Source organism: Miniopterus natalensis, chromosome 16 (assembly GCF_054644295.1).
Source record: "Miniopterus natalensis isolate mMinNat1 chromosome 16, mMinNat1.hap1, whole genome shotgun sequence".
Lineage (NCBI taxonomy): Eukaryota > Metazoa > Chordata > Mammalia > Chiroptera > Miniopteridae > Miniopterus > Miniopterus natalensis.
The window spans coordinates 35,798,889-35,826,316 of NC_142096.1; the positions used below are offsets into that span (position 1 = coordinate 35,798,889).

The 27,428-nt window shown below is 50.1% G+C and overlaps 1 long non-coding RNA gene across 9 annotated transcripts in view; it reads left to right on the plus strand.

Moving 5' to 3' along the window:
- Nucleotides 1–27,428, plus strand: part of LOC107539542 (uncharacterized) — a 301,088-nt gene that overhangs the window by 148,534 nt on the left and 125,126 nt on the right. For all 9 annotated transcript variants that reach the window (XR_015715799.1, XR_015715801.1, XR_015715798.1 and 6 more), the window contains exon 4: nt 26,893–27,002. This is a non-coding gene — a long non-coding RNA (uncharacterized LOC107539542). The remainder of the gene's footprint in view (nt 1–26,892; nt 27,003–27,428) is intronic.

Below are 27,428 nucleotides of genomic sequence, written 5' to 3' on the forward strand. Positions count from 1 at the left end.
CCTCTCTGGGCTGCAGCTTTTTCAGGTATGAAATGGGTTTAATGAGACCAAACTCTCAGAACCCTTGGGAGAATAGGTGAATTGAGATACTTGAAATGCCTACTATGTGGTATTCTAATAATAGTAACAACAGTAGGCACAACAGTGGCAGCTAATACATACTGAGCATGTATTATGTACCAAACACTGTTTTAATTGCTTTGCCGGTATTAACTAATTTAACCTTCAGAATGACACTGTGGGTAGGTAGTACTTTTATCTCCAAGATGAGAAAACTGAAGCTCAGAGGTGTTAAGTAACTTCCCTAAGATCACACAGCTCATAAGCCGATTCGAAATTCAAACCCAGCACTCTGGCTGTGGATCACATGTGTATAACCACCTTGCTACACATTTCTCCCCCCTACTCTTGAGTATCATGTTTCTCTATTGATTAGGATGGTGATGACAGCCACGCTGATGGTGGTGATGATGGTGGTAAAGATGCAGGAGGAAGACATGTGCCTTCATTTTGTATAGCGACTTTCTAGTTGCTGGAATTTCAAACTCATTTTCATATATGATCCTCAGCAAGCCTGGGAGGAGCGATTTTGAGATTTGAGGAAACTGAGCCACAGGGATGGCTGAAGACCCCTGCAGCCATGTACCTGGACACGGTACATGGGGTGGGGCTGTCCTGGTCCACACGGCCAGGCCTGGGGCTCAGGACGCAGCTGGGGTGGGCACAGGGCTGCTGCACCCTCTGCTTCACCATACAGGGGCCCAGCAAGGAGGGAGACCTGGGGCTGTGGTGGGTGAGGGTAGTGAGATCACCCCAACCCCTGCTGCGTCCTCCGACGTTGGCCTGCTCCCTCGGGGCAGTTGACCAAAGCTCTGTAGTCTGTCCAGTGGTGACCTCAGACCCTCCAATGAGGATGGTGGGATCACAGCTCCCATTCATTCCATGCGGACACTTGCCTATCTCATTTAATCTCCACAGTGGCCCTGGGGGCTCCTTATTGTTACTACTTTCACCTTACAGGTAGTATCAAGGCTTTATCACCTCAGTAATGCCGAGTAGCAGACAACAAGAGGGCCTCAGTGGCTTTCAGTAATAAGCATTTACTGTTCTTGCAGCTGGGGTGCTTGGCCCAGTGGCTCTGCTGATCTTGGCTGCACTCCCCCCCTGTCTGGGGCTTGGTCGCTATTGGCTGGTCTCGTTTATCTGGAGTGGCTGGGGTGTCTCGGCTCTGCTCTGTGTGTCTTTCATCTCTTGGGACCCGCAGACCAGCCTGGGAATGTCCTTCTCACGGTGAGGGCAGAGGGCAGGAGCAAGACCACGCCCACCGAGCGAGGCCTTTTGAGCTTGTGCTGGCCTCTCGTTTCCCAGCACCCCGTTGGTGAAAGCAAGTGACACCCCGATCCCAGTGTCAGAGTGGAAGGGTACTTGGCAGAGGGCAAGGATGCAGCGAAAGGGCCAAAATTAGGACCCTTTCCAAGCGGTCACAAAAGATGTCATCGCAGGTGTCCCTCAGACGTCTCTGAGCTTTGCTGTCATCCTTACTTAAAAATAATCACAACAAGAGAAAGAGGAAGGAGACGAACAGGCAGCGAGCATCGATCTGGTGTCGGCACTTCACTTAAAGGGGTCAGGACTATGGTCCCCGAGGCTCCATGGTTATCCAGCCAAGAAGTGGCTCAGCCAGCATGGGGATGCCGTCTGCCTGTTTCCCGTGTGTGTGTGTGTGTGTGTGTGTGTGTGTGTGTGTGTGTGAGAGAGAGAGAGAGAGAGAGAGAGAGAGAGAGAGTGAGAAAAGCCCAAACCTGCACCAGGCTCGACTTAGGGAAACTTAGCAGCCAGTTCTCCCATGCGAGGTTTCCTGGGGACTGGGCTGGGAGGGAAGACAGAAGGACAGTGACCTCATCTTCTGGGGGGGGGGGAGGACCATTGGTTTCCCACAGGCTTCCTCTGGGTGGTCATCCCAGAGGCTGGAAGATAGCGGAGGACTCCTTTGTAGCCCTGGGAGCTTTCTGGAAAGGGGCTTTGGAAATGTCAGTGTCATGGAGAAGTGAGACCCTTCAGCCATAAATTAGCCACAGTGCACAGGCTGGGCCTTGTCAGTAAGAGAACTTTCCAGCCTTGAGGAAAAAAACGAAGTCAGGGCTCTGATTTTGAAAGTGGCCTTAAAGTAATTCCTTGTTGTACGATTGGAGCCGTTTCTCTCCCTGCTCTGCCCCCTTCACCTATGGCAGAGCCCCAGGGAGTAAGAATGCCAAGTTCAGTCTCTGACCTCTATCTCAGAGGCTGCTCCCTAAGGAGCCCTGTCTCCACTCGCTTGCCTCAGGCCCCGCCACCCTTTTTTGTGCTTTCCCAGGCCCAGAAGACACGTCTGAGGGTGACTGCTGGGTGGCCAGATTAGGAAGTCTGGGCAGCCAACTGCTTGGCCAGCCCACCTCCCATCCCTGCTGCGCTGTGAGCTTAAAAGTGGTATCATTTGTACCTCTTTTGTCCCTGACCTTTGGCCTGACAAAAGCAAAGTGCAGAGCCTTGAATGGGGGAGATAGAAACAAGAGATCTTTTTTCTCCTTCCACTCCTCCTCCTCCTCTCCTCTCCGAATTTATTCTGTGCCGAACATCAGCCCCGCTATTTATTTATATTCCCAGTAAACTATAAAGGTTTATAAAGAAGATACCCATCCTTCTGCAAAAACCAGTGTTCTCTTCCTCCTGGAAAACTCCTATTCATCCTTCCGTACCTGGCTACAGAGCCCCTTTCCCATGAGCCTCTTGCCCCCAGCTGGCATTGCTGCCTCTCTGTTTAGGACCATCGCATCTCCAGGGCTGTGTTCGGGCCCAGAGAGCACTTTACAGCGTAGTTCTGGTTTATCTTCCTTTGAAGGCAGCGACTAGGGCTCCTTTGTTTATCTGTGTCCCCAGTGCCTTCCACAGTGCCAAGCGCTCACAGAAGTAAAATTGTGTGTGCAGAGTGGGTATATGAATATGTGAATTGGGATCATCTCAGTTCGGCAGAGACCTTGGGTTTCAGATCTCTCAGCTCTGGAAGCTGGAACCCCTGCCTCTCGCACCCAGCACCACTACAGACAAAGCCTATGGCTCTAGGCACACAGTTTGACCCTCACGCTTGGCAAATTTGTGTCAAAGTTAAAGAGTCCAGTCTTAGAGTTTCATAGACGCAGATTTGAGTCCTGGCTTGTGTTTTCCCAGCTGGTGACTAAGTTACCCCTGCCCCTGCCTCAGTTTCCCCACCTGTAAAATGAACATAGAAATCATCCCAAGGTCTCTGCTGAACTGAGATGATCCCCATTTGCCCAATTTGTAGAAAAGAATAGAGATGATGTTTGCAGTGCCCTAGCATGAGCAGTAGCTATTTTGGGGGTGATTTGTCTGAAAAGGAGTCTTCTTTACTGTCTCTTGGAGGCAGGGGGACGACAATGAAAGCGTTTGTGGCAAGGGCACAAGTATTTGGAGGCTTCTCCAGTTTTGTTTCCTCTCTTGCAGGGAAAGTGCCTTCATCAGACAAGCAGTAAACCTGCGGGCTACTCCAGCCCTGCTTGGAGTCCCAGGGAATCTCAGGAAAGGAGCCACCCGCTGCCTGCTGGCCTGCTGTTCGAACAGCAGTGACTGCGGGAACACACAGGGGCAGGAAAGCAAATGCATTACCTTCTGGGGACTTCGTCCTCAAGCCAATAAGCTGCTGACACCTTGCAATTTATGTGATCCCAGTAGATGCCTGTGTGCTCATTGAGCCTTCTCTGCTCTCATACTTGTTGAGGGCTCAGGGATGATGTAGGACCTTTAGGATTGTGTGTCCACCTTGGTCTCCTTCCCTGCTTCCTCTCTTTCTGCATTGGCTGGGCACTCACTGCAGAGTGGGCTCTATGCTGGATGCAGGGATAGGATGATGACTGACACATAGTGCAGGAGTTGGACAAGACAACCAATGAGGATGGCTCAATAGTAGCCCTCCCCAACCTAACCCCTGGAACCTGTCACTGGTGGCTTCCATGGCAAAGGGGACTTTGCAGATATGATTAAGTTAAAGAACTTGGGATGGGGAGACTCTCCTGGATTATCCAGGTGGACCCATTGTTATCACAAGGGTCTTTATAAGAGGGAGGCAGAGGAGGGAGCTTTGATGACCAGAGGAGAAGTGACGCAAGGGTTGGAGTGATGTGGCCAGGAACCATGGAATGCCTGCAGCCTGTAGATGTGGAAGAGGCAGGGAACACATTTTCCCTTGGAATCTTCAGAAGGAACCAGCCCTGCTGACACCTTGACTCTTAAGATTTATTTTGGACTTCTGCCCTGCAGAACTATAAGAGAGTTAAGTTCGTGTTTTTTTAGACATGAAATTCATTATAATTTGTTACAGCAGCTGCAAGAAACTAATACTCCCGGTGCCATCGCCATATCATGTGATAAGCGTTAACTCAGCCTTCTGTAGTGACCTGGCCTGGGCCCTTAAGTTCATTATCTCCTTCGATTCTACAGTAGTCTTGTGCATTCATTCAGGCACACAGACAATACTCCTGGGGTACCTACTCTGAGCCCAGGCCTGTGCCAGGCTCTGGAATACAGTGGTGTAGGAGGCTCCTGGATCCCTTGCCTGCAGGGATTTTAAAATCTTTACAGTTAAGAGGCTGCCACTTGGGAATTAAGAGTTCAAATAATCACAACTTCTGAGCAAACACCAGGAATGCTAGGAAGAGACCACTCAGCTCAGCTTCTCACCAGAGATGGTGTTTCTCAGAACTTCCAGAGCTGCAGGGAGCAAGGGGGGCGGCTTCTCTCTCCAGCAGCATAGGCTCTGCAGAGGGCAGGAGCTTGGCGCTGTCAGGAAGCAGGAGAAAGCCTGATGGTGGTGGTGGTGGGACTGACTGTGGGGAGAGGTGGGGAAAGGCCGCAGGTGGGTTCAGAGAGCAAGGCAAGGATCATGGCCAGGAGCTCACGTCTTACTGTGGTGACCGCCAGGTGTTGGCGTGAGATTGCAGCTAAATCAAGAATTGAGCCCCTTCTTCCTCCGTTCGTTTTAGAGCCCAGTGTTCTGCAGCCTTTTGGGGCTGGATGGTTCTGAGATGGGGGGGAGGGGGGGGGCTGCCTGCACATAGTAGGACGTTTAGTAGCATCCTTGGCCTCTACGCACCAGATGCCAATAGCAACACCTCCCCAGTCATGACCATCAAAGTGCCTCAGACATGGCCAGATGTCCCCTGGGTAGTGGGGGCAGAATCACCCCCATCAAGAACCACATGGGTTTAGACTACTATTCCCAGTATTTGAAACTCCAGAAATCCCTTTTATTGGTTTTCCCTCCTTGTGAGGACTTTTCAACTGCACAAACTTTAAGTATTCATTTGTCCACTTTCTTAACTTAAAAATCCCTGCCAGTTGGGTTTCTGATCTGTGTCACCAGGTAGAGTTGGTACTGTTCTGGCCATTGCCAAGTAGATTATGGAGGCCACCTGTGGCCTCACTGAAGAGGAAGGGCCGGTTTCTGGTGGGCTTTTTGAATGGTTGAAAAATAGCCTGAAGACCCCAGTGAGGAGTCCTGAGACTCAGTTGGAATCACTGGTCTAAGCTTCCATTTTGCTGTTGAAATCGAGGTTTGAATCAAATGTCCTTGGAAGATCCCTTGAGCTCCTGACTTCTCCAGCGCTCTCCATCCGCCTTCTCCCAGTTGGCCCTGAGTAGCATTATTATTCAACATGTTTTCATTCAGCGCTTGCCACATGCCTGACACTTCCCTGGGCGTGGCCGCTGCACTAACAGGACCATGGCCAAGTGGGCAGGCAGATGACAGCAGGAGGCTAAGAAAGAAACCATCAACTTCTGGCCGTGCTAAGTGCCAAGAGAGAGGTGTGGCTCATTCGTGGCCTGAGGGTGGTGGTCTCTGGAATTTCAGGACCCTGTAAATGTCAGATCACCCTCTGGCCAGCCCTGCCATCCTGCTCACTCCTTGCTTGGCTGCTTTCAGGATCATCCCTTGTGTTCATGGACAGGGCCCAGTTCTCCTTAGGCAGGGACAGAATCCTTTCTTGCTTGGAAGGAAGCATAGCAGGCTGTTCTGCTAATTGAGAGGCGTTTCTGAGAAGTGGTCAGGGCTAATCTCATTAGGCACAGGGAGAGGAGGCCCTGCGGGGGCCTTGTACCTGGCCTGGTTGGTGAAGCAAGTGCCCTGTGACTTAATGTTCTGCAGGAGGAGAGATGGCAGTTCCCCTCTCCCTCCCCAAAAGTCTTCAGCCTCAAACACAGAAGGGACCTCTTAGTGGGTTTGAGCCTTTGTTCAGGTTCTGTGGGAGGGAGGAGAGGGACACGGGAGGGTGGGGCATGGGGAGTGAGCTCCCCTTTGCCAGGCTCTCCGCTTGGCATTGGGTGTTTGCCCCTCCTCTTGCTATTGGAGGCTTTCCTCCTCCTGCCACAATCACACCGGGCCGTCTTTCTGTCTTTGTTCCCTGGATTCCGCCATTGTGGCTGTGTGACATGCTTGTCACTTGGTAGCAAGCTCCTAGAAGTGGTCGTGCACCTGCACAGGGCTCCCCTCTCCTCCTTTACCCCCTCGCTCCTCCCACTTTCCTTACCTGGCAGCCAGCTAATTCTTTTCCTTTCAAAATCCAGTCTAGAGAAAAATCCACAGCAGCTGCCTCGGGGGGGGGGGGGGGGGGGTTTCAAAGACACACCTCAACCCTGCTCGCCTCTGCTTTAGTTAATACCCTCCAGTTCCCCCACCCCTCGCTCCCATTGTCCTCAGGCTGATGTCCTAATGTCTTCATGGTCATTGCTTGGCTTCTAAGGCCCTGGTGGGTGCTGGCTGGGCTTTAGGAACTGCCCCATCTGGGCACTAGGAGATGGCCAGGCATCCCCCAGGGAGAAGGGCGGTCTAGCCACCAAGAGCAGGACAGACTCATGGATGAAATGTCTCAGAGGCCCTTGTGGTAGGGATGTTGGCTCTTTCTCTGTTGAAAAGGGGCCACTGCAGGCTTCTGGGCAGATCAGACTTGCCTTGTAACTGGGTCATTCTAGCTGCTGTGCTAGGAATGAAATGAAAGTGGCCAAGATGGAAGCAGTTCGACCAGACAGGAAGCGTTGCAGTGACCCAGGGTATTACAGGACTCCTGCGAGGAGGTGATGGTGGCCTGGCTGGAGACTGTGAGAAGTGATCAGATATGAATAGACTGTGAAGGCAGAATTTGCTGTGGATTGGATATGGGGTATAAGCAAAAGGCCGATGCCAAGGCTTTATCTTGAGCAGGTAGTGAGTACAGTTTTCATTTACTCATATGGGTGATCAGCAAGGGGAGTGGGGGTTTTTGTTTTGTGGCTAGCGGTAGAATCATGATGTTTGAGATGCTCGTCAGACTTCCAAGTGGAGACATTCAGGAAGCAACTGGACATACTCTGGTGGGCGAAGGTTAATTTTGTGTGTCAGCTTGGCTAGGCCACGGTATCCAGACATTTGACCAAACACCAGGTTAGATATCACTGTGAAGGCATTTTTGAAATAAGATTCACATTTACATCAGTACTCTTTGAGTGAAGCAGATTGCCCTCCATAACGTAGGTGGGCCTCATCCAATCAGTTGAAGGACTCAGGAGAAGACGACTGAGGTCCCCCAAAGAGGTGGGAATTCTGCCAGCAGACTGCCTTCAGACTCAAGCTGCAATACCTAACCTCTTCCTTGGGTCTCCATCCTGCCAGCCTATTCTGTGAATTTCAAATTAAGGGATAAATATTTGAGTACATGTTTATAAGTCACACTCTTTAAGCCTTGAGACTGGGTGTGATTACCAGAAGAACAAGTGTGGACAGAGAGGAATAGCCCATTGAGCTTTTCAACACAAGTCAAGAGATTCTGAAGCCGTGTGTGTGTGTGTGTGTAATATTTACTGAGCACTTACTGTGTGCCAAGCATCCCTTTACTCGATGCTGCCTCGACTTAAAATCAGAGCCATCTATCTCCTTATTTGTTATGGAAGTTTGGGAAATTATCCCAATGGAGCCACCTACATGTTTGACTGACGTTTTCAATTCCTGTGTCTTGGTGCATCCAGCAATTCCATCTCCTATGTCAGAAATTGATTGTCCCAGCATCTTCCTTTCAGGCCATTTTCAGATCCCCTACCCTCCAGCCCCTGAAGCCATTTCATGCCTTTTGATGCCGAGTAATCTTATATATTAAGACAGGTGGAGCTTCCTTACCTACCAGTGTTGGTAGAAATAGTCCTGCAGCCCCAAGAAACAGGGTCACTGATCTTAATGACCTGACCAGCACTTGATGTGAACTATGAAAAGTGCGCGATCATGGTGGTGAATCCCCCTCACCCTTTGTGCCGTGTTTTCTTTGTGAGGCAGAATGTTGAACCCATATTTTCCAAGAACTGTGTAGGCGGGTTGCTAGGGACAATTGATTTTTAGGGAAGTATTGTTTCCCTGGATGTGGAAATCATGAAGCAAAGAATTAACATTGAGCAAGAGGTGGCCGGGTGACTGGACCTGGGCTCATTGTGGTGCCATGTGTTTGGGCCACTGTGTTGTGTGAGGTGTGACTTCTGCCTGAGATAGATTTTGCTCTGGACCCAGGGTGACCCTAAGAGCCTTGTTATAACCAAATGTTGAGTGGATCGTCTACTTTCTAAGGTTGGTTCTCAATGAGAAGAGGCTTAACCCAGCAGGTAGAGGGGACCCAGGTCTTTGTGTGAGGAACCCTGAGCTCTGGCTCCCACCCTGCCCCTGGCTTGCTGTGTGAGCTTGGGCAAGGCTCCTGCCCTCTCTGATTTTGGGCTGAGGGGTGAGACTGACCAGTGGTGGAGCGCCTGTCCTAAACAAAGGGCCAGCGCTTCCTCAGCATCCAGCCAGCTGTTGTGTTATGTGGGACCAGTGCTGCCCGATTAACTTTTGGACTTTGTAATGTAATGAAATTTCCTGAATTTTAGAGGTGGACAATGAATTCAGAAATACTTACAACATCCCATGAGGGACATCTGTAGCCAGATAGAGACCATAAGTCTTTAGTTTGCAACCAGCGGGACTGCACTGTTTTCATGGGTTATCACAGGCAAGGGGAAAGGAGGTGAAGGAAGCGCATTTGTTTTATTTTGTTTGGAAATCAGTACAAGTATTTTCTTTTTTTAATTAATTATTAAATTTTTATTGCATTTATTGGGGTGACATTGGTTAATAAAAGCATATAAGTTTCAGGTGTACAATTCTGTAATACATCATCTATATATTGTATTGTGTGGTCACTACCCCAAGTCAAGTCTTCCATCACCTCTACCCTCCTCTACCTCCTCCTACCCCCATTTCCTTCTAGTAATCACCATACTGTGTCTTTGTATAAGAGTTTTTTCTTTTTTTTTTTGCTTAATCCCTTCACCTTTTTCACCCAACCCCCCTCCTCTCTAACAGCTGTCAATCTGTTGTCTGTATCTATGAGTCTGTTTCTATTTTGTTTGTTAGTTTATTTTGTTTATTAGATTCCAAATATAAGTGAAATCATATTGTACTTGTCTTTCTCTGCCTGGCTTATTTCACTTAGCATAATGCTCTCCAGGTCCATCCATGCTGTCACAAAAGGTAAGAGTTTCTTCTTTTTTACAGCTGAGTATTGTAGATAAAAATGTGGTGGTACATGTACAGTTACAAGTATTATCAAGGAACTGGGGGAGCAAAGCCAAACTGGAAGCCAGGTCACAAGGTGGCTGTTGCCTAGAGACTTAGAGTTAGGACATGGCTTTTCTTTCCTTGTGGGTGGAAGTGTCAGCCTGAGGCTGTGGGCTGGGTCAGCTCATCTCCTGGAGATCTACCCCCAGGCCCTACCACCAGCCCAGCCACCTGGCTCCATGGACTGTGGCATTCAGAGCTGGAGGGAATCACCTATTTCAACATACTCATTTTCCACTCAGCAATATATCTTGCAGACCTTTTGTGTGTGTACACAAACATTATTTTTAAACTGCTGTGCAGCATTCCATGCCTTTTTCAACTATTCCACATTAATTGACATTTTCTTTTATCCATTTTCCCCTTTTATTTCTATTTCCTCTGATGTCATAGAATTTCTTCTTTCCCTCATGCTATACTCCAAACCTTCCGCCCACCGCCCCCTGCTTTCCTGTTTTCCTAGGCATGTACCCTGACCCAGAATCGAACCCGCAACTTTTTTGTGCAAGGTCTGGCACTCCAAGTAACTGAGTCACTGGGCCAGGGCTACAACAGTCTTTTTAAAGGAGCTCTCTCTGGCCTAACGGCCTCAGTCACCTGAACAAGCCATGGTTTTGTCCTTTGTAAAATGGGGAGGTAGGAGGTATCCTGTCTTCCTTCTAGGGATGGCGGAGAGGGTAAAATGAGTTTTCTATGAGGAACACCTAACCTAACCCTAGAATGGTGCCTGGCACATAGTAAGTGCTCAGTAAATCACACACACACACACACACACACACACACACCCATCTCCTTATCACGGAGGCCTTTCCTGGCCACTCTGCTTTCCTGGCCACTCTGTACAAACAGTACTCACTCACACCCCCATCTCCCTCTCTGTTCTTTCTTTATTGATCCTTACAGCACTTACCATCATGTGACCCACTCATTTATTTGTTTGTTGACTATCTGCCCCCAGGCCCCTCCCGAGCTCCACAAATGCAGAGACTTCTGCTAATTTCGTTTAATGTTTTATTCCCTAGAACCTGGGTAGGTGCCTAGTAAATATTTGTGGAATGGATGAGTCTCCAGGCCCAGACTCAGGTACAGACAGGTAGAGTAACTTGCTCAAGGTCATCCAGCTACCGGCAGGCAGTTGGCCAGTCTGGACCCAGAGCCTGTTTTCTCATTTAATCCATTAACGCCTCCCTGCTGGCAAAACCAAAAATCCAAAGCAACACGAAGCACGTGCCTGCAACACAGTGAGGATTCAGTGAATGTTAAGTGAAATAATAATGGTAATGCCTCAAGCACGGCCCCTGCCCCAGGACACCCCGTCTGGTTTTGCCCCAGCTATTCTGAGTGATACTCATTAATCCCGAGTGCTGGCTCTCAAAGGGAAGATGCTTTCCTGAGGTGTAAGTGGGGCGGAGCCCAGGCCTGTGGGCAGTGGCAGTGCCCCGATTACAGTGGGTCATGCCCCTCTCACAGGGCTCCCAGGCTGAGGGCACCAGGTTCTGGAGAAGACAGTGAGCCCCTTGCCTGCCCGTTTCCACACTCCTGGGAGCTTCTGGAACATGCCAGTTTCTCTCCTGGGTGTCTTTCCATTTGCTGTTGTGTGTTTTTCTTAAGCCCTGGTCGGGGCTGCAAGGATCATGGAGGCAGAAACTGTCTGTTGTCTGGTCCTCATACCAGTTGTCCTCTGGTGGCTTTGCTGTTCCCATTTTTTGGATTTGGACACTGAAGTTCAGGGAGGTATAAATACTGAGGCTGAGGTTGAACCCAGGCCTGTGAGGACCCAGGGGCCTCATCCTTGCCTGCTCCTTGGAGCTGTATTTGGACTCTGGTCAGTCACTGGTTATGGAGCAGTTCCTGCAGGCTGGGTGCTTGCTTAATAAACTGTTTTCTCCAAACGGGGGGACTGTGCCTGTGAGGGTTACATGGGGGTGGATGCTCTGTCCTATTACCTCTGGTTCTGTGGATTATAGCAGTGAGCTGTGAGGAAGGGGCCCACGCATTGGAGCAGCACTGTCCAGGATTCACATACAAGCTTGGCCTCTTAGTTGCTGTGTGATCTTTGTCTAGTAATCAACCTCTCTGGGCCTCGGTTTCCGTATCTGTAAAAAGGAGCGCGGTCCCTTACTCGAAGGGGACACTGAGGATTGGAGGTGTTAAATATAAAATATGAAGCACTCTGCCTGGTGCATACTTGGCCATCCATGAGTGGTGGCCTTTATTGCTGTTTTTATTATTACTGTATTTTAACACACAGCGTTGTAACTAGATGTTACCTCCCGGTCTCTCCTGAGGGTGCAGACTGAGCCTCATTCATCTTGGCACCTCCACCTTCTAACCCAGCTCTTGGCACGTGGCCGAGGGACACTTGTAGGCTGCATGAGTGAATGAATGGATGCATGAGCAAAGGGGCCACTGGTCTGTCGGGGCCACTCTGGCCAGTTGTCGGGAGCTGTGTTTCCTGGAGTCTTATCCTCTGTGGTCAGACTCAGGCCAGGACAACGCTACGGTTGCTCCATTGTTCCTAGATAACATTTCCTATCTTAACGTCTCCACGGGGCAGCCCGGGCCACACCCGCCGTCCTGTCCTATCACCGACCCCCACTTGGACCCACTGTGCAGAAAGCTTTCATGTGGCCACCTCTGCTGCTCTCTCCTCCCTCCCCTCAGTTCCAGCACTCGTCTAAGGCGACGTTTCTGTCCAGAAGTTTCCATGTTCCAGTGAGGGTCTAGAAAATGTTAAGCAAAAATGCAGACTCTCCATCGTGTGACCTACGTCTTCCTGCTGGTGTGGCTCCGTCACCTCGTCTGATTGACAAGTTAGTCCTGTCCCTAGCCTACCGCGGAGGACGCTGACGCTCCAAAGGGATGGGGCTGCTGTGACAGAGCTGGTTAGTGAGAGAGCGTAGGCCGTCACCAGCTCTGTACCTCGCTCATGCTTTTCTGTACCCTTCCCTGTTTCCTTTCCTTCTTTCCAGAAGAGGTTGGAGGGTGTGTCACAAATTGAATGATCCAGGGCACATTCACGTCTGTTAGCTCCTTGCCATGTCCCAGCCGCCCTGGATGCTGTACGGCGTCTAGGCATTGTCATACCTGCCTCATGGGTGGCAAATGGCGGCCTGGAGAACCCACATGGCCTCTGGAGATGACACAGCTCAGAATGGTGCCATTTTCCCTTCTGCCATGTTCCCCTTTCCTCTTGAACTTGACTCTTCAATCAGTTGCTCTCAAACTGTGTTTAACTTTGAAATCACTGGAAGAATTTCAAAATCTTACTGCAGGGACCTCATCCCCGAAGATCCTGACTTAGTTACTCAAGAGTGGGCCTGGGCATTGGGGTTATAACATTTCCCCAGGTGATCAGAACCACTGTCACAGGTCAGCCTCCTCGCAGGGATGTTGGGAAGCTAACAAGAAGCTAGCAGTACCCAAACTCTCTTTTAGACTGTTACTCCAGCCCCCCTAAAGCAAATGTCCACTCGCCCCTGCTCACCGTTGCTTAGATTCATGGTAGCTCACGTTTCAAAAGAATTGATAGCGTTGAAAGAGGAAGCCAGGGAGCAAGGAGACAGGAGCTGTCCCCAAAGCCGTCAGGTGTGTGCCCCTGTTGTGTGCTGGCTGTTCTAAGCAGCTTCTATATATTAACTCATCCAGTACACGATCCACACTTAGTAGCACTAAGAGTCTGCTGATATATTCTCATTTCACAGATGAGACGCTTGCACACAGAGTAGACACGGAAATTGCTCAAGTTGGTAGGGGCAGAGCTGGGATTTGAGGACACAGAGCTGGCTCTGGAGGCCCCCATCACAACCACTGTGTGCTGCTGTGCGGGAAGATGTGGGACTGTGGGATACTGGTTCCCATGGGGCTGGGGCTTGCTTTCACCAGTTGATCCTTCACGGTGATGCAAGGGCACAGACCTACTCTGTCACTGTGCTGCTCAAGAGCCTGGGACCCCCATGGCATCTGTAAGCGACAGGCAAGCTCCGCGAGGGACGCCCTTTACAGGCGGTGGTTCTTTCTGGCTCCGTTACCCATGCTCCCTGGGACCCCTCTCCGTCCCTGCCTGGTGAGCTCCCACGCCCCAGTACCTAGCTCAGATTCCCTCCTCTCACGCAGGAGGCCGGCGGTGCCTCCTCTGCTCCCGACGCTCTTGGTCTCTCCCTCCGTGACCCCAGGGGTCATGGCCTATTTCTCACAAGCTCCTCGAGGAGGGGGCTCTGCCTTGACCACGTTCCTTTCCCCTCAGCGTCCATCATGTTGTCTCCAGCCAATGGCCCACCTCTCAAGAGTAGGGTGACCTCCTTTACCTTTGGTTCCACTTCTTTCAGCCTTGGAGACACTTTCCCCGTATCTTCTGGCGATCGGAGGATTTTCTGTTCGTAATGAATGCTTTCCTTCAAGGCACCTCAGGCAGCAAATTGCATAATTGGTATTTATTGTGTTTTCCTAGATGTTAGATTTCCTAAAATCCGGGGCTGTGATTTTAGAGGAATTCTGGCTCCCTGGAAATCTGCCTATTTCCAGCCTTGGGCGCTCTGCATTCCTGAACACCTCAGGGCGCAGAGGCAAAGGGAGGAAAGCCGGCCATTCCTGGGAGCGGCCTGGCTGGAGAGGTTGGTGTCTTGCGTAGTGGTCAGCGTGACTCCTGGACTGAGCGAGCCACCGTGGGCCAGAGGGGGTAGGGGCGGCAAGGTGGCTCCTTGGAGACCAGGAGTGGAATATGTTTGTGTCCTCAAGTGCTTTTGTGGAAATGCCAGCAGTTGCTCAGCAAGGGGTGGTGAGGCCCTTTAGGAGGAGAGCCCACCAGGCTGTGAAGAAGGGAGGGCGGGCACATGGGGACCATTAGCCTGTTAAGGCACAGCGGTGGGACGTCACTATTGCCACAGAGCAGTGGACAGAAAAGCCAAGTTTAATAGATGCTGGGTGAATTCTTACAATTTATTCTACGGACATACACGCATAGGTGCAGATGATCTGAATTGGATCTTCATCTCAACATTGTTTGAAATAGCAAATGATGAGATGATCTATCTGTGACGCAAAATGCCTAGTTTTTAATCAGATCATTGGATATGTAAAAAATACAGAAAAGTGTGACTCAAACTTGTGGGGGAGGGGAGAACAGTCAACAGGAAACAAAATAGAATTGAGATTCCAGAGCTAAATGCGCACTTCTGTGATCAGTTGACTTTAAAATTACATAGTGTTTTTTAGAGTGGTTTAGGTCAACAACAAAACTGAGTAGAAAGTACAGCGAGTTCCAGTTCCTACATACTCCCTGTCCCCACATACGCACAGCCTCCCTCAGCTCAGCTCAGCATCCCCAACCAGAGTGGTACCTCTGTTCCGACTGACACACCTGCACTGACTCATCATAATCACCCAGAGCCTATACCGTATGCCGGGGTTCACTCTTGGAGGTGTACACTCAATGGCAAATGCGTAATGACCTGCACCACACTGTAGTCTGTGGAATAGTTTCACTGCACTAAAAATCATCTGTGCTCCCTGTTCATTCCTCCTGATGAGACACAGTTTAAATGCTGCTCTGTTGAGGATTAGTTGATTAAATTGTGATACACCCAGAAATTGGAATACTATTATAGCTGTTTAGGAGAATTAGTGGCTTTATGAGGTATATGAAACAATCTTGAAGCTATATTAACTATCAGAAAGCAATGTCAACCTTAACACTGTTTTTTTTTAAATTTTTTTAATTTTTAATTTTTAAATATATCTTTATTGATTTCAGAAAGAGGAAAGGAGAGGGAGAGAGAGATGGAAACATCAATGATGAGAGAGTCATTGATCAAGCCCACAACTGGGGCATGTGCCCTGACTGGGAATCGAACCCCGATCGCCCGGATCCTACGTCGACGCTCAACCGCTGAGCCACGGCCGGCCGGGCAACACTGTTGATATACAAAAAGGAGAGAATAGAACAGTGTGGGGAGGGTGCCAGCAGCTATACTAGCGCACAGCCGCCAATCCCAGGTCTGCTACGTGTGCTTCCTGCGTCTAAGCTGGACACACTCTGCTGTCCCTGAGTCTTTACTGACCTGGAAGGCCAGGAGGCAGCCCACTCTTTTTTTTTTTCTTTTCACTCTGTGTTTATTGATTTCAGAGAGAGGAAGGGAGAGAGGGGGAGAGAGAGAGAGAGAGAGACATCAATGATGAGAGAGTCATTGATCAGCTGCCTCCTGCACATCCCCGACTGGGGATAGAGCCCGCAACCTGGACATGTGCCCTGACCGGGAATCGAACCTCGATCCCTGGATCCTAGGTCGATGCTCAAGCGCTGAGCCACGCCCAGCTGGGCAGGCAGCCCACTCTTTGAGGGCAGGGCCTGGTGTGTCCGTTTGCGGGGAGATCGCTGAGGCTAAGCCTAGAGCTCCGCATATCGGTATCTGTGAATGCACAAATCAGTGAACAGTCGGGGGGATTTTCTTTCCATAATTTCCTTCTGTCTGCTACTCCACAAATGCATGAGGCTGGAGTGGAAGACCGGAAGTCCTTTCTCCCTCTCCTGGGTACTGTGCCTGCCCTCCCCTCCCATGCATTGAGTTGCTGTGCTCTTCAAGGTTCCTCATTATTTCCCAGGTTACAGAGACACAAGTCAATGGCGGGATGGCTTGAAATGGACCTTTGAGATGATACCGTGTAGCTGACATTGTCAGTTAAGTCAGGTAGATCTGACCTAATTGATTAACTTAGTTGTAGGAACCCCACAGCTGGGATCAGACTTCGATGGGACAGCGTACTGGTGAGTCAGACCTGGTGGCGTTTGAGTCCACGCTCTGGTGTGGCTGCCTGTGTGACCTTGGCAGTGTTACTTAACCTTCCTGAATCTCAATTTCCTGATCTGTAAAAAGAGGCTAGCAATGCTTCTCTTGAGGTTGGCGTGAGGATTAAATGTGACAACCTAAGTGAAAGTGCCCTTTGAGAAAGAGGAAGGCGAAAGTGCTTACTGTGCTGGGAGAAAGTGAGGAGGGCCTCCTGTTGTTCTCAGGCGTCTCATCCTTCCCAGGGAAAATCCCAGCTCCAAGCAGAGAGGTTATAATTTGGCACTTACTCTTTTATTCTGTGCCCTTCTCTCAGCTGCCCAGGGCTCTCAGCTTAAGCAAATAAATTATCTTGCTCCGCCCGGCTCTGTGTTCTGTAGCCAGCCATATGTTTGAGCTTGATAGAGATTCTTATCGGCTGGGTAATATTACCCAGCAAGGGATGACATTTCTTATCAGAGGCCCTTCGGAATCAGATAGCAGCCCTTTCTTTTAGTGGCAGCCAGGCCTCCGTGTGCAGGGCTGGCAGGGAGGGCGAGGGGGCCTCTGGGACCCGGGAGTGGGCAGCCTGGGCTGCAGTGGGCATCATCTGGCGCTCATCTCTTAAGACAGCCATTCCCAGTGGTCTGCCTCGTTGGAAACAGGCCATTCTGAGATTTTTGCATAAGACAGAGGCTAGGCAGGGCCCTGGCTTGTGAATGAGGAAGGAAGATGGGAGCATGATGGGGCTGGACCAGCTTGGGGTGAAGGCAGAGCCTGCGTGGATGGGGGCCTTGAGCTTGTACAGAGAGGAAGGTGGTTTCCTTGCTGCCAAGGGCACCTGCCCTGTGGCTCTGCAGAGTGGAGGCAGCTGAGGCCAGGTACCCACCAGTCCAGCTGTGGAAGTGGTGAGGTGCCAGGTGCTCTTCGTGTCCTCTCCAGATCCCCCATGCCTTTTCCTGCCCTGCTCTGTGCCCAGGAAGCCAACCTGTGTGGATGGATGCCACACTGAGCTCCTGTGCCCCCTGACTTCTGTGTGGGAGACACCAGCGGGATGGGAGTAAGGTCAGGACATTTATTCTTCTGCTTCCTCCCTGCTGAGTCCCTGATTGACACAGACAGGGTCTACACAGAGGGCCCTGTGTTTGAATCCTGATTCTGGCATGTACTTGCCGTGTGATATTAGCAAGTTGTTTAACCACCCTGTGCCTCAGTTTCTCCATCCATCGTATGGGGGTGATGACACTTTTTTTTGCCGTTTCTCACCGTCGCCTTTGGGTCTCACTGATCTCTGTGCCTCTCTTTTGCCGTAAGATACTGGAGAAGAGCACTGCTGGGTCCACCGGGGCCTGTGCAGGGCCACAGCTCACTGCCACGAGGCTCCAGTGTAGCAGAAGAGGTTGCAGTAACCACATGAGTTTGGTTCTGCAACTTCTGTTACCAAAAATCCCCCCTGATTTTTGGTAAGTTCTGCATTGCCCAGCCCTACCCTCAGGTAATAATCTTGCTGTCATTGGAAAGGCGAGGGGAAGAGCTTTTTCCTTCTCCCTGGACCCCTTCCAGCTAGGGGTCTGCCTCTGCTTCCCTCCCGATGGCCCACTCCCTGTTTCCCTCCATCCCACCCATCTCCAGTCCTGAGCCTCACGCGGGGTGTGTGGAGTTTCCTGGCCCTATCCCTCCTCCTGATGGTCAAGTCCAAATTCTGAAAGCTCAGCTTTGACCATGTCCCTCTCCACTCAAATGGCTCGATCTCTAGCATGGCATTTAAGGCCCACCCCAGTCACCCTACCCTGTGATTCCATCCTGCTCACCTGAACTTCTCGTGGGGGACATATAAGCATGTCTTGTCCCTGTCTTTTGAACCTACACAGCCTTCTTTCTTTGACTTTGATCTCGTCTTTTCTCCTTTGATGCTAAGGGTAACTTTGGTAGCTTGGTTTTATTGCACTTCACAGCTGTTGCATTTTTTACAAATGGAAGGTGAGGCCCCCTACCAGCAAAAACATTGGGCTCACTCTATTGTGATACTTGCTTTATTGCAGTGGTTTGGACTGAACCTGTAGGATCTTGGAGGCACGCCTAGGTGCCCATTGGTATCACCTGCATTGCAGCCTTAGCTTTCTCACCTGCGAGACAGTGAGAGGTCGTCCCATCTGACGTCCAAACGGGCTCCCCAGAAGGGCTTTGTTTTCTGGACTGTATTTTAGCCCTTGGTCCCCAATGGACAGGAGGCAGTGGCTTCTGAGACAGGAAGGAGCTGAGGTCAGTTTCCCAGCTGGTTGTGGAGCAGGCCAGATGCCCTTTAGGGTGATGATAATGCTCCTGATTAATTATCATGACGAGGCTCCTGTCATCCTCAGTCAGTCCGCATAACCCCCGGTAAGGGGGACTGACTGCGGGGCTGGGGAGCTGGGGCAAGGCCAGGCGGCAGCCCGCCCCTATCTCCACGTGCCCAGCTGGTTCCGTCCTTGCATTTGACAGCTCCCTCTGATCTTCCCGCATACAATGGCTTGCAAGGAAAAAGAAACTTCCTGGTCTGGTTGATACCAATTTGAAGGAAACTGCTGGCTTTGATGGGGGCAAGGAAACAAAACCCAGGGAGGGTTATAACCTCCTGCCAGTCCGAGTCTCTCGTTAACTGGGCTGCTGGGGCCTGCAGATCACGTTCTGGGGCGGTGGGAGTTGGCACTTTCCTACAGAGGTAATTTAGAGCCCAGTGTGGGAGCAGAGCGGCAGTGACCGGCAGGAGAGGAAGAGCCCGGGTTGGGGATTCCTAGGTTTGGAGGTTCCATCTGTGACTTACTCTGAGTGACATACTCTGTCCCCTAGTTTCTTTATAGTGGCCAAGCAGAGTTTGCTGGACTTTCCCCCCAGTCAAAAGTAAATGCTGTGGCCATGGCCTGTGCTGAAAGTGAAGCTAAAGAAAACCATAGGAAGAACTTGGAGACCACCAAGCTTACGTGGGGACTGAGGCCCAGAGAGGTGATGAGTGGTCCAGGGTCACACGGGCAGCTTGGGGTGAAGCCAGGGCCTGGCACCAACCATGGTTCCCTTCCTCCCCTTCCAGTGGGCCTCCCTGCCACAGCCTTGTCCCTGTCACCTGTTGAGGGGAACATCGCAGGTCGACTTTGTACTCTAGGTTTATTCCTGAGTGGCTTCAATGTGGCTGGTAACTTCTTGCCACATGCTTCAGGCACCTCCGGGTTTAATTGACAACCTCTGACTGCAGGTCTCGTTTGTTTTGCTAATTGTGTGATTCATACGGAAATCATAACTGTGGGGTAGGGATGCAGGGTCCAGGTTGCAGGGCTAAGTGGCCCTGAGTGGGGGATGCAGTGTGATGGTTGCTGACAGGTGTCAGCTGTTTCTCTGGAGAAACCTGATAAATACATGCAGACTTTAGAATGAGACAGATTGAGGTCCAGATCCAAGAACTGCCACCGCTTAAAGTCTTTACTTCACTGGGCTTCAGTTTCTCTGTCAGGAAAATGGAAATAACACGAATACCTGCTACGCGGGTGGCAGTGAAGACTGAACAGGACGATGAATGCAAGCTTAATGCATGGCCGGGCACAGTGCGCAACAAGGTATATTGGTTGTTGTATAATTTATGCTTGTCTGCAAGCCATGTAGGTGCAGGGATCAGCTACTCTAGTTTGATGCATCACAAACCACCCCAACACTTAGTGGCTTCAAGCAAGGGCTGTTTATTTTCCGAGTCGTGTAGAGTGGCTGAGTTCTGCCGGTGGTTCTTCTGTTCCCCTTGGGGTCATCTGGAGGCTGTCGTGGCCGAATTCATGGGCAGCTCTTCTGAGGCCTTGTGACCAGCATGGCTTTGCTTACGAGTCTGGGGCCTCAGCGGGGCTGACTGACTGCAGTGACCAGGGCCTCTCTTTTCAGGATGGCAGCTGCAGTTCAAGAGGGTAACATAAAAGCTGCCCAGCCTTCCAAGGGCTAGGGGCGGAGCCAGCACGCATCCCTGCCATCGCAGTCTACTGCTTGGGCAGCCACAGGCCAGCCCAAATTCAGTGGCAGGACAAACCCACCCCACTTTCAGCATGTGTGTCAGAAGTGGGAGGAATGCTTGGCAGACATCACTGACTCAGTCCCCTCGGGGCACAAGTCACTTTCCATGTTTATGACCCTCAATCTCTACTCTCTGTAACCTCCTGGGTTATCTGAGAATGTAGTGAGTATGGGCAGGAATTCTGGAGCCAGCCTGTCTTGTTTCCAATCCTGCCTCTGCCTCTAACTAGCTGTGTGACCTGAGGCAAGTTTCTTATTCTCTCCATGCCTTAGGTTCTTCCAGGAAAATGGGGATAATAGCACTAGGTAGAGTGTGTGTGAAAATGAACTGAAATACATGTGTGTGTGCATACGCATGCCTACATGTATGTGTGCACATATGCATATGTGAATATGCATGTATACAGAGGTATATGCATATACACAAGCGTGTCTGTATTTGTGTATATACATGTGTGTGTATATGTATATATGTACACATGTGTTTATGTGTATATATAAACTTAGTGCATAGCTCATAAAGATATTTCCCTTTTTATACATATGTTTGCAGCCTGCAGGGAAGTCCCAGCTTGCTTTGCCCAGGGCCTGGTTCCAGTGTTTTCCAGAAAATTTAAAGTTGGATCTGAGAGCTGGCTCCCAGCTGGGTCTTGAATCGAGGCCCTGCACGGCCAACACCTGGTGCCTTCTCCATCACAGGAGGGTTCCCACGCCTGCCCTTGGGAAGTATCAAAAGTACCCGTGGGTCCCGGTAAAATACACATTCTCCTGGGGCTCTGCCCCTGGCCTGCTGACACGGAGAGTCTGAATCTTAGCCAGCTGCTCTGGGGTTATTTTAACGGAAAGCCCCACCGCACTGCTTCGGCTGCTGTCCTGTCCCAGGCTGCCCGGTGCTGCCTCCAGTGGTACCGTCTTCACTGGTAGAGATGCTCGCCGTCCCCTCCCAGACACACCTAACGCACTCTACTCACGCACGGCCGCGATCTCAGTGGGGGTGCAAAGCACGGGCCGGTTTCACGTTCTGATTTTTGGTCTCATCGCGCTTTCCCACATCACCGAGAAAGACACGGTATCCTCCCCTCCTCTTTCCTGGCTGAGCTGAGGTCAAGTTTGGCTGGGCGGCCAGACCACCCTGGACCTCTCTCCCTTTCATCATGAGCTGATTTCCCCCCAAGGCACAGCTCTGGGCAGTGCCACCCCGTTGCTTTGTCGGTTCCCTGAGTTGTCCCACCAAGAAAAAGCAACTGCCATTTTTTGAGCATCTATGTTGTCTACATGTATTGCTCTAATTATTACCTGCAGGAAAGACATTGTCCTGAAACTAAGAGATGATAAATAATTTACAGAAGGACACAGAGCCAGCATTCAAACCCTGTCCCCCTAACTGGAATGCCTTTCTCTTTCTAATACATGAGGTGAGATAAATAAGATTTCTTTTCAAGACTGTAGGACCTAAATACTTTTCTTTCACGTAAGTGAAAAAATCTTACAGAGAAAGTTATTTTCCCATTTAAAACATACAGACTGTGCTTGGGGTTATAAACGTGTTCTGTCCCTGTGTTGGCCGAGTTGGAAGGCACCTAAGGCGTGAGTCTGGCTGGCGCAGTGGCTTGGGACCATGCTGCTCATTGCTTCCTCTGTCCAGTCCTTCAGCTGTAAACATGTTTTCCTCCCCGTACTTTGGCATCTGTCATGATTTAAAATTCCAGGTTGTCAACCCTTGTAGAAAGGGGTTCGGATCTGGACATTAAATCACCCCGGTTGTGTGTGCAGGCCTGTGCAGTGTAGAGCGCTCTCCGAACCCTAGCTAACCCTCCCAGCTCCCTGGAGAGGGTACCCACTTCGCAGATGAGGAAAACAGAGATTTACGTGTGGGGTTATCAGCCTAGCTTTAAGACCAAATGCCAGTCCCAGCATGGCTATGAGGATTCCTTCAGTCTTAAGAGATCATTAGCTGAGTGTGTGGGAAGTGTAATCGAGGCTGAATTCAAATATAGGAAAGGATGATTCCCTTCTTAATGAGCTGAGAGTGCCCTGTGCCAGTGCTGCAGAGGAGCCGGCCACTGAGTACATTGATGTGGGCACCTGGCCGCTTCCCCACGGAGCAAATGGAGCTCTCTCTGCCTCAGCCACCTCCACTGTCCGCACATCACCCAGCCCCTGCCTTGGGACAGTCTCTTTCTAAGGATGCACTGGATAAATGAATGAACAGCGATTCCACGTTACCAGTCAGACCGTGTGGGAGTATGGAACTCCCGCCTGGACACCAGCCATCCTTTATTTCTTATTACAAAGCACTAACGATCTCTTCCAGAAAAAATCCCCAAATCCAGACAGATGAAAGGAAGAAGTTAAAAACACTTGTGATCACTGAGAGGTGACTAGTTAAGTGAAAGGATGCACACACACATACGCGTCATCGTTTGGTCATATACACATTCCCTTGTTAACTGTTTCACTAAATACATGAAAACCATCTTCCCACTTCAATGCCTGCTCCGCCCCGTTGGGTTTGTTGGACCCTGAGCTTCACCGTTGTTCAGACATAAGTGGCAGAGCTCCTCCCATTTTTCTTAAGTATGAATTCACCTTTACCATTCTAATCAGTGCTTCCGTGAATATTCTCATAATTGAAGCTTCGCCACTGGTATTTTCCTACTTCATTAGGGTATATTCCCATAACATAGGGTGGCTGGAGCAGGGTCCATGTAGGCTATTCAGTCGGGCCCATCCCCTTCAGGAAGCTTGGGCCAGCCCCTCCTTCCACCGCCACCTCCTGAGCCCCTGCGGCCCAGGACCTGCGTGGATATGCCCTTTCCAGCCTCTTCTCTTTGGCATGTGTCATGGCACCAGACACCTGCTGTTCTCAGCCTGTGAGGTGCCCTGTGGTTCCCTTTCAGCCCTTGGTTTCTGCAACACAAACCTCCAACGAATTAAATCACAGCCTGTCGTGTTTGGAGCTGGCCTGAGTGGGTCCGGTTGGCTGTTGGGCCCTGGCAGCCAGCACGGTCAGAAGCGAGGGCTCGCGGGAGACCTGGATCTGCTGCGGCTCCGCCACCTTGCTCGCCCCCATCTTCACCTTCCCAGTTACGTTCCAGCCTCGCACGATGGCGGTGCGGTCTAAGTGCCAGACGGCGCGTGAGGGCCCAGCCCGCGGTTGAACACGCGTCGTGGCCTGGGGCGTGGTTCCCGGGGGCTCCCGAGCGCGGCCTCCGCGCCCAGCACTGTTCTGCGTGCTTTCCATGAACATGGCATGAAGTGGGATTTATTGGAACACAGATGCCCTTTCCTTTTTATGAAAGATATTTTAAAATTGATTTTAGAGAGAGGAAGGGAGAGGGAGAGAGAGGGAGAGGGAGAGAGAGGGAGAGAGAAAGAGACATCAGTGTGAGAGAGAAACATCCATTGGTTGCCTCCCGTAGCTGGGGCCGCTCATGGTTCCACCCTAGGGCAGGTTATTGGTGTTCGCAGGTGAGGACACGAGGCACAAAGAGGTGAAGTCGTGCAGTTGTAAGTGGTGGAATCAGGGTTTAGAACCAGTCCAGGGACCTCAGAGTTCTTGGCCTTTCTGCCGTAATGGGCTCTTTCCACCCCTCCGGGCTCCTCGCATCACCTGCTAGCCACAGGACCAGTCGCACAGAGGCATTCGAAATGTCCTTAAAAATGCAGGCGCCTGGGAAATATGCAGGCGCCTGGGAAATACGATGATAAGATTAGATGTGGTTCTGTGCTTTCTCCTAAACACGAACTCCGTTAGTGTTTGTGGAAGGAATGAGTGGATCTGGTGAACACCTCCTGGACTCTTAGGAGTTTGGACTCTGAAGACAGGACAGGGACCTCTGGGAAAAGCAGCAAACCCCACGACCTTGTCGTGGGAAGGAGACCTTCCTGGACACCAGTCGTACTCCCCAAGTGGTGTGGGAATCTTGTGTCACAGTTAAAATTCCACTGCAGGGAACTATTTTCCATGCACACAACTGGCTCTACTTTGGTTGATTCCAAATGTTTGGTTTCTTTAAGTAGTTTTGTTGAGATTTAATTTACATACCATACCATTTACCAATCTTAGAACATTTTCACCATCTCAAAAAAAAAAAGTCTGTTCCTTTTATCTGTCACTTCCCCAATACCCTCCCTCCCACCCCTCATTCTTGAGCACCTGTAATCTACTTTATGGATCTGCCTATTCTGGACTTTTCATATAAATGGAATCATACAATGTGTGGTCTTTCATGCCTAGCTTCTTTCACTTAGCACAGTGTTTTCAAGGTTTATCCCCGAGGTCTCAGCATCTGTACTTTCTATGCATCACTCCTTTTTATGCCTGAATATCCTTCCATTGTATGAATATAATACCACATTTTATTTGTTCATTCATCAGTTGATGGACACCAGGTTGTTTTTATTTTTTGGTCATTATGATTAACGCCGATCTGAGAGTTTATGCACAGGATTTTGAGCGAATCTGTGTTTTCATTTTCCTCAAGTACACATACCTGAGAGGGGAAGTGTTGAGTCACGTGGCAACTGAATGCGTAACTTTCTGAGGAACTGCCAGACTGTTTCCCAAGGCACTACTGTATTTTTCGTTCCCACCAGGAACTGCCTATTCATGCTCCTTGTTCATACTGCTCTTTACACACAACACGGATCCATTTACGAACGTTTAGAGAATGCCAAATTAATCAGTGGTGCTGGGTTGCCTCTGAGAAGAGCAGGCAGCGAAGGAAAAGGCACTTTCTGGGTGAGGGGCATGTTTTCTCTCTTGGTGGTTTGGTGTTTTTGGTACATGCATTTGTCAAAACTCATCAAACTGTTCATTTAAGATCTGGATACGCCATTACATATTGACTATGCCTACATTAAAGAAAAAACATACACACAAAAAACAGGTGGAGGAGGGAAAAAGAAAAAAACTATAAATTATCTTACGACATGACTTATCTTACCCACCTTTCCCAGAGCCCTGGCAGGCAAGGCCAAGTGTGAAAGTCTTTCAATTGATGTGATTAACTCTGTCTCTATAGGGAGCCTCATTAACACCCATGGGGAAGGAAAGGAGGGTATTTTTCACTCTCCCAACCAGGGGATGTCTGGATGGGGGTTATGGGGGGCACTTGGAGGGATGGTCCTTGCAGTGGGGGAGGAGTCTGTGCGAGGTCTGGTCCCAGACCCTTCTGCATAGTAGAGCTGCATCTCCCTGTGGCATTAAGATACATTTAAAAAAAATCATTTTCTCAGTTGCTACAAAACTTATTCTTTTGCACCTGTGGGAGGAGGAAGCTAGCCTGATTTTTTTTTTTTTTTGCAAGGCTGCCATGTCCACCAGAACTCAGCATTTAGACGGACTAGGCTTTAGCCCTCCCTAAATGCATTAGTGGGTGATGAACTGACGACAACAGGAAGCAAACAAAAGAAGTGAAAGGTGTGACTCTCCCCATTAGAATCTGCGAACAAGTTTCATGGTTTGACATAAATTTACAGACTAGGGTTGGGCAAGCATCACTAATTACCCACGTACCAGCATCAATATTACAACATTTTGGATACATTGCAAAAATTGCATCATTTTATTTGTAGGCCAGGAGAAACGTGTATTTGACTAGAAAAAAAACCAGAAGTATAAATAGCACAGTTATTTTGGGGAAGATGTGATTACGTGTGTGGGTTTTGTTGTTTTTTTCTCCCTGTATTGCTTATTTGTGATTTCTGTGATTTCTGATTTCCGATGGCTATTTACTGCTTGTGAATTAAATTGTTTGTTAAGAAATTGTTTTGGTTCTCTCACTGGTTGGAGAGATCAGTTTCCATAGGCTTCCCTCTCTCCAGAGCAGACTCCCCTCCCTCCTGCCACAATCACCGCTTATGAATTTTAAGGCAGGTTTCTGCACAAAGCACCGACCGTGAGCCTTGGGGTTTACTAGGTCAGGGTTTGATCCTAGGATCTTGAGGAGGTCACAGGTCTTTTCTGTGTCTTGGTTTCCCCGTCAGAAGGATGGAACTGATAACACTCTCGGGGATGAACTGCTGTGAAACATACGCCGGAAAACTCCAGCACAGTACTTGGCTGCTCTAATCAGTTCCTTCTTTTCCAACCCGCTCTTAGCCCAGCACCGTCCTGCACCTGCTAGCACTCAGCATGACAGTCTGGATTGCTTCTGGTGGCCGGGCTGCCTCCCTAACCGTGGCGGGAGCTTAACTACACCTGCACGTAATGTTTGGTGTGTGTGTGTGTGTGTGTGTGTGTGTGTGTGTGTGTGTGTGTGTGTGTGTGCACGCACATGCAATCAAGCATGTGTGTGTGGCTTGACAATAAGCGAAACCTCCCTCCTGTGGATGAGTTGAGACTGCTTGCTGCTGGAACCAGTTATCTATCACAGACCAAGGGTAGACAGGTTGCAGCAAACATCTGGGTGACGGCGTTCTTTATATTCCTCCCTGTAGTACGTCGGTCCCTGGCAGCGGTGGCTTCTGTCTCCAAGCAGTGTGCCCGTTAAGTTGGAACCGGTCTCTTCCTGCAAGTCAGAACAGTTGAATGCCATCTCAGGCTGAATGTGAGTATCGTTGTTTGTTTGTGTTTTTTTTTCCAGGTCTGCGGGAAGGGCCAGCAGAGGGTGAGTCAGGGTTTTGCAGTTTGTTTAGGCTGGTGGACCTTGCCGGGCAGAAGTGATTTGCAGGCATGCAAAACAGGAGCCATGTGCTGGGACCTCTCTTCTGCCTTCTTCCTTCAGCATTGCCTCCCCCAGCCCCTGTTCTCAGCTTCTTTTTATGGCAGTGGTTTTCAAACTTCAGTTTGCAAATGACCACCTGGGAAGCTTGCTAAAATGCAGATTCCTGAGCCTCCTCTCCCTCCCCACCAGCTGTTCTAGCTCATTGGCTCTGGGTGGGGCCTGGAAAGTGACATTTTTGCCAAACATCTCAGGTGTGTCCATTTGACCGGGAAGGTACCGGGAGTAGAGTGCCTGGGACCTGCCAGGCTT